The 6,000-nt window shown below is 41.8% G+C and overlaps 1 protein-coding gene across 3 annotated transcripts in view; it reads left to right on the top strand.

The window, feature by feature from the left end:
- Positions 1–848: 848 nt before the first annotated feature.
- The window catches only part of fer (fer (fps/fes related) tyrosine kinase), a 119,141-nt gene continuing 113,989 nt past the window's right edge, over positions 849–6,000 (top strand). For all 3 annotated transcript variants that reach the window (XM_078396383.1, XM_078396382.1, XM_078396379.1), the window contains exon 1: positions 849–1,012. The gene's annotated coding sequence lies outside the window, so the exon portion shown is untranslated. The remainder of the gene's footprint in view (positions 1,013–6,000) is intronic.

The raw sequence follows: 6,000 nt of genomic DNA, 5'->3' as shown, positions 1-6,000 counted from the left end.
GTTCTTATTACATTTTTTATGATCCTCTCGCTTATTCATCACGGACATAACAGCTTTCTCTTATATATCCAACCCCTTTTCCTTTGTCTATTACAAGTTTTATCCTGACCTCTATCTTTTCTGGATTCACTTTCAAGCTACGCAGTCTCATTGAGGCTTCCTCATAAATCTCATGCCAAACCAATTCTACCGCCACCTTACAAATCTCACAAAGGGTTTGAGAATTGATTGGGTACAAGGGTTGGAGAAATCGTTTCAATATATTATCGGAAAATTTATAAAAGACATTCAACATATTTTGCATCACCTGAAAATATCATCCTCAGCACAGCTAAATACAATAAACAGACATAATCTCTTCAAATCAATCCGAGACCTTGATTCTTGAACCACTTTTACAGACATGTCTGCTGCAGTTAATGACTTCATTATTCTGCCAAGTATTCATTCAAATAGTGAATATTTCTTCTGGATGAACGCTAAATGGTCCCTTTCTCGTGTTTTAATTCCAGTGAGACTTTTATTTTTCCCTAACGCGCATGTTCGACTTATAATTCCTTGTGTGAGCCAAGCCCTCAACGAATGTTGCTGGGAGCGGCAAGCGCTGCTCTGCTGTTTTTGGCATGATATATCTTAAATAGTAACACACCTGACAAAATGCGCACGTTGCGATTACTGACAATGAAGGGGGAGAAATGGCATCTTGGATGAGGGAATACTTCGAGGAAACACGACATCCGAAGCCCGCCGAGCATGCGCGGTGGTGGTTGGGCGCCGACCCAGCGCGTGCGCAGTTGGGGAGGCGAGCGCGCTGGAACTCTGCCCTCGTCTCCCGGCAGCCCCTGTGGGGGACTGCGCCTGCGCGCCGCCCGCGGACCGTTGACCTCGACGAGCGATGGTTAAAAGTTAAAAAAAAGTCGATCGGTTTGAACATTGATCAATGTTTCAGGCGCGGCCTCCCATCCGCGGTTATTCACTCCTCCGGCCGGCGATTTCTCTTGTTGCTGACGAGGTAGGCGAGTCTTGGTTTTGTGTGCAGAGAGCGATGCCATGGGCGAGCCCGGCTAATGAAGCCGAGCCCCCGCAGCTCCAGTTCCAGCTCCCGTCTACCGACCCAGCCCCTGCCCACCACCCCGGGGCTGATGAAGCCGAGCCCCCGTAGCTCCAGCTCCCGTCTACCGACCCAGCCCCAGTCTACCGACCCAGCCCCAGCCCACCACCCCGGGGCTGATGAAGCCAAGCCCCCGCAGCTCCAGCTTCAGCTCCAGTCTACCGATCCAGCCCACTACCCCGGGGCTCCCCCAGCCCGGCTGATGAAGCCGAGCCCCCGCAGCTCCAGCTCCAATCTACCGACCCAGCCTCAACCAACACCGGCCCCCGGGCCGGGGCTGATGAAGCCGAGCCCCCGCAGCCCCAGCCCCACCACCCCGACGCTTCTCCAGCCCTGTGTGCAGCGGGATGTTTGGCTGATATCTCCTGCCCCTTTCCTCGATCCACTCATTGTATTATCCGAAATGAAAACAGGATGTGAAGGAAGTGTCCAGTGTGGGCAGAAGCTATGGGGAAAGAAGCAAAGTTGACGTTTCAGGGCTATGAATGTTCGTGAAAATATCGTCTCTCGTTGTGGAGTACTTCAGTTGCTTTCCACGGCAACGATTCCATGATAACCTCCAGCTTCATGCCTGTTTTAGAGGAATAGTTTCGGTGAGGAGTAAATCCTTGTAGGCTGTGCCCAGAGAGGATTCTCCAGATGTTGGCATCTTGAGCAAAAGAAAAACAAAGCGCTGGAGTCACTCAGCGGGCCAGGCAGCATCTGTGCAGGGAAACAGACTTCATTTGCAGTTCATTTCCCTTCACGTTGTTATCCGTCCAGTCGATCCTGCATTTGAGCAAGTTGGCGAGCGGGCTGAAAATTAAGTAATACTGTTATAGAACATCCTGGCTGTGCATAAAACGTTCTTAACAGTTGTTTAAATTATTTGCTTGCTTATTTTTGTTTTGCCAAAGTAGTTAAGCTAAAAATAAAAGATGATTATCAAATCCTCGCCTTGATCCGAATATAATGTCACAGGTAGATCATCAAAACTGCTTGTCTTTTCGATGTTGTTGACATGATATGGTAACTATTTTTGCTGCTTTTTGAAAAAAATCTCGTTTTTGCCAAGGAAACTTTGGAAGGTCAAATTGACTTGGCCTCAGCTGGCAACAGAGTGGAGTATGTTAACAATGGATTGGGAATACTTTATTTTCATATTTCACATTTCATATTTTTATTTTCAAATAACTACAAATGAATGTTGTTGTAACTGACTTTAAATGCTTTTAATTCCCGCTTTTCGCATCACTGTCTATTGCTGAAAGTAGAAGTAATATGCAAAATTTGAAAAGGAACATAAATTTCAAATGTGCATATTTTTAAGATTACAGACTTTATACTTGCTATCTACTATCAACATTCTCATTTATATTCCAATGCTCATGATTGTTTTGATTGTGCACATCAGGTTGTGCTGGTTACCTAGTGCTTTTTGATATCAATTTTTTTTTAACCCTTGTACCCTATTCCAATTCACAAACTAAGCTTGTAGTTCAACTAATAATTGTGTAGGATCTAAAGAATTTGTTGCAATTTCTGCCACTTTGAAATGTAGCTTTACATGGAGTTGCATAGTGGACCCTTCAGCCTGCTAAATCTATGCCGACCTTTATGCCCATCAACACTACACCCATCTGTAGTCTCTTTTTTGCTCTGGTTTATTTTCACCCACATGTTTAGACCATAATGCTGTATCATTATTGTTTTGATGTGTTTATGATTTATTCTTAATTGTTTAACTGTATGTTTGTGTTGTCATTTGTGAGCGGAGCACCAAGGCACATTCCTTGCCTATGCATACTTGGCCAATAAACTTATTCATTCATTCATTCATTCATTCATTTGCTTGCATCAAGTCTGTATCCTTCCAAGACTTGCCTATTTAAATGTCTGTCATAATGCCTCTTAAATTTTATAACTATATCTAATTTCATTACCTCTATTGGCAGTGGGTTCCAGATATCAGCCACTGTGTGTGCGTTGAAATTTTTTTCCCCCTCCAATCCCCTTTAAAATTCCTTCCTCTCATCTTAAACCTATGTCCTCTTGTTTTGGTTATCCCGACCATGAGAAAAATATTTTGACTACTGTATCTATGCCTGTGGTAATCTTGTCAGGTCACTTCTCGGCCCCTTCTGCTATCCAATCTCTCTCCATAATTGACCTACTCTAATCCAGACAAGATCCTGGTGAATCTCCATTGCACTCACTCCAGCACAATACTGTAATACCAAAACAGTGATACAATACCCCAAGTAATGTTTTGTCAAGTTGCAATAAACGTCAAAGTCTATGAAGGCAAGATAAATGTATGTCTTGCTAGGAACGCTGTTGACGTGTGTTGACACTTTGCAGGAACTATGGACTTGGGTCTCTCTGTTCTTCAATATTTGTCAGTGCCCTACCATTTAGTGCATATATTTTATCTTGTGCATCTTTTTGGGGATTAAATTCCATCTCCAAATTTCATAAATTGTTCTTCCCATCTTTCCATTCTTTTGGATTATTTAAAGTTGATCGATAATGACAGGAAGTTGGAGTAACTATTTTTAAAGTAGCAAAGCATTTCAAAGATGTGTGGAATAAATGAAATGCATCGAAAGAATAGACTCACACGATGCTGAGAGCTGAATTTTATGATGAAAGGTCGTTAGAGAAAATTGCAAATCACAATATACTTATCCCTCCCGACTGGGGGAGAGGAAATAAGTTTCAGACAAAAAGCTTGAAGTGAAGAATTCAATAATTTTGTAGGTGTGCACTGTAGCACTAACAAATTTCAAAGTGATGATGAAAGACAATGTAGAAAGATTTTTAAAAATTGCAGGTATTTACTTGTCTCTGTCACTAAGGATCAACAATCATTGGTGTTGAATGACTTAGCATTCCCTTCCACAAATCTTATTGTGCCTACCATTGAATATTCTTTGTAATTTCCATTGATTGAATTTACCCTGTAGAGTGTTGCAGAACAAAGAGATCTGATAGTACAAGTGCGTGATTTCCTGAGTGTAGCTAGTCACGTGAACAGCGTAGCGAAGAAAGCAATGTGTAAGAAGGAACTGCGGATGCTGCTTTAAACTGAAGATAGACACAAAAAGCTGGAGTCATTCAGCGGAACAGGCAGCATCTCTGGAGAGAAGGAATCGTTTCGGGTCGAGACCCTTCTTCAGACTGACTCACTTGCCTTCATTGGGAAAGGTATTGTGATGCAGCTATATAAGTTGTTAGTGAGACTACACTTGAAGTACTGTGTGCAGTCCTGGTTACCCAGCTATAGGAAGAAAGTGATTAAGTTGCAATAGGTGTAGAAGAGATTCACCAGGATTTTACCTTGGCATTCAGTCTGTATCTGGAATGCGCTGCCGGAAGAAGCTAAGGAAATGGATATGATTACAACTTTTAAAAGACATTTGGACAGGTGTATGGATAGGAACGGTTTGGAGGGCAATGGGCCAAACATGGGCAAATGGGACTAGCCCAGTTTACCAACTTGGTCAACAAGGACAGCGTAGCCCAAAGGGGCTGTTTCCATGCTGCATAGGTCTATGAATCTCTGCCATTGTTGAAAATCTTATCGTCATGACCATTTTATTTCTTGAAATAAATATTTTGTGTTTTCTACTTTACCAAGCATTTCAGATTATTGATTACGAAATAGTAATTGTATGTTTTTTAGGAACCATTCCAGATTGGTACTGTGAAATGGTTTCCTAAAGAATTTTTAAACTCTCAGAGTCAGTTTTTTAGTTTGATGACCTTTCATCACCTGAAATGTATATTTGTAATTTTTTTAATTTCAGATCTCTTACAGGCAGTATTTTGTCTTTGGTTTTATAAATCATTCGTGATCTCATTAAATAATTAAAGATGTATTCTGAAATGCACTTTTGCATTGACTTTTTTAAATATTCCAGGATTTAATAATGCAAACCAAACTTTCTTTGCTGAAGTGGAAAGGTAGCAGTTAGTGAGAGACACAGGACACACTTCTTGGCAGCTTGAGAACTCTCTTCATTGGATCTGAAGGATGTAGTGATGAGTGAAGCAGAAATTTGAATTGGAGACATCTAGTTAAAGAGCCAATGTCGGTAAGCAAAGAAATTAGTAAGGAAATATTGATGCAGGTGACATGAACTTTGCAGCCAAGTCTGGTGACTAGAGCATATATACTGATCAAATTGGACACTGACATTTCCCAACTATGTGAGACATAAATCGTGTCTTAGTTTCAAGAATAGGGATACAATCAGTGACACTGGAATTTCATTGAAACATAAAGCTGATGGCTTTGATCATCTCAGTGTTTTAACAGAATTAAATGGTAATTCATGCAAGATTTGAAGGGTCCCGACCAAAAACGTCACCTATCAATGTCCTCTGGAGACGCTGCCTGGCCTGCTGAGTTACTCCAGCACTTTTTTTGTGTATAAACCAGCATCTGCAGTTCCTTGTGTCTCTGGATATTTCCAGAGCCATTTAACATCTGAGATGGAGTCCAAGTAGATGGTGGAAACATTACAGTCGGTGGTTGTCAAAAGCTTGCTCTGTCTTTGGATGATGGTATCAAAGGAAATTTGGATCAGGATGTAGATACTCCTAAAGCTAGATCCTTGCAGGTTTCCAGTGGTAAAGGGCCAGTGGGTATGGAGAGAAGTCCTGCTGCAGATTTGACTATAGGCGAGTAGATGAGAATGACACTTTCAGGGTGATCTGCAAGTCTGGTTACAACAATTGAGGTCATGGGGAAGGATGGTGAACAGGTGGATGTTGGATTTGGTGAGGTGGTAAAACCAGAAAGGAAAAGAAGATTGGAAATAGTCTATGTTTTCAATAACCTGGAGGTTTAGTCAGGATCTCGATTTGTGGGAAACTCTTAGTGTGTTCTTCAAAAAGTATGTATT

Source organism: Rhinoraja longicauda, chromosome 3, assembly GCF_053455715.1.
Source record: "Rhinoraja longicauda isolate Sanriku21f chromosome 3, sRhiLon1.1, whole genome shotgun sequence".
NCBI classification, from domain to species: Eukaryota; Metazoa; Chordata; class Chondrichthyes; order Rajiformes; family Arhynchobatidae; genus Rhinoraja; species Rhinoraja longicauda.
The sequence above is the reverse complement of the archived record's forward strand: the minus strand, read 5'-3'. Positions and strand labels throughout refer to the sequence as shown.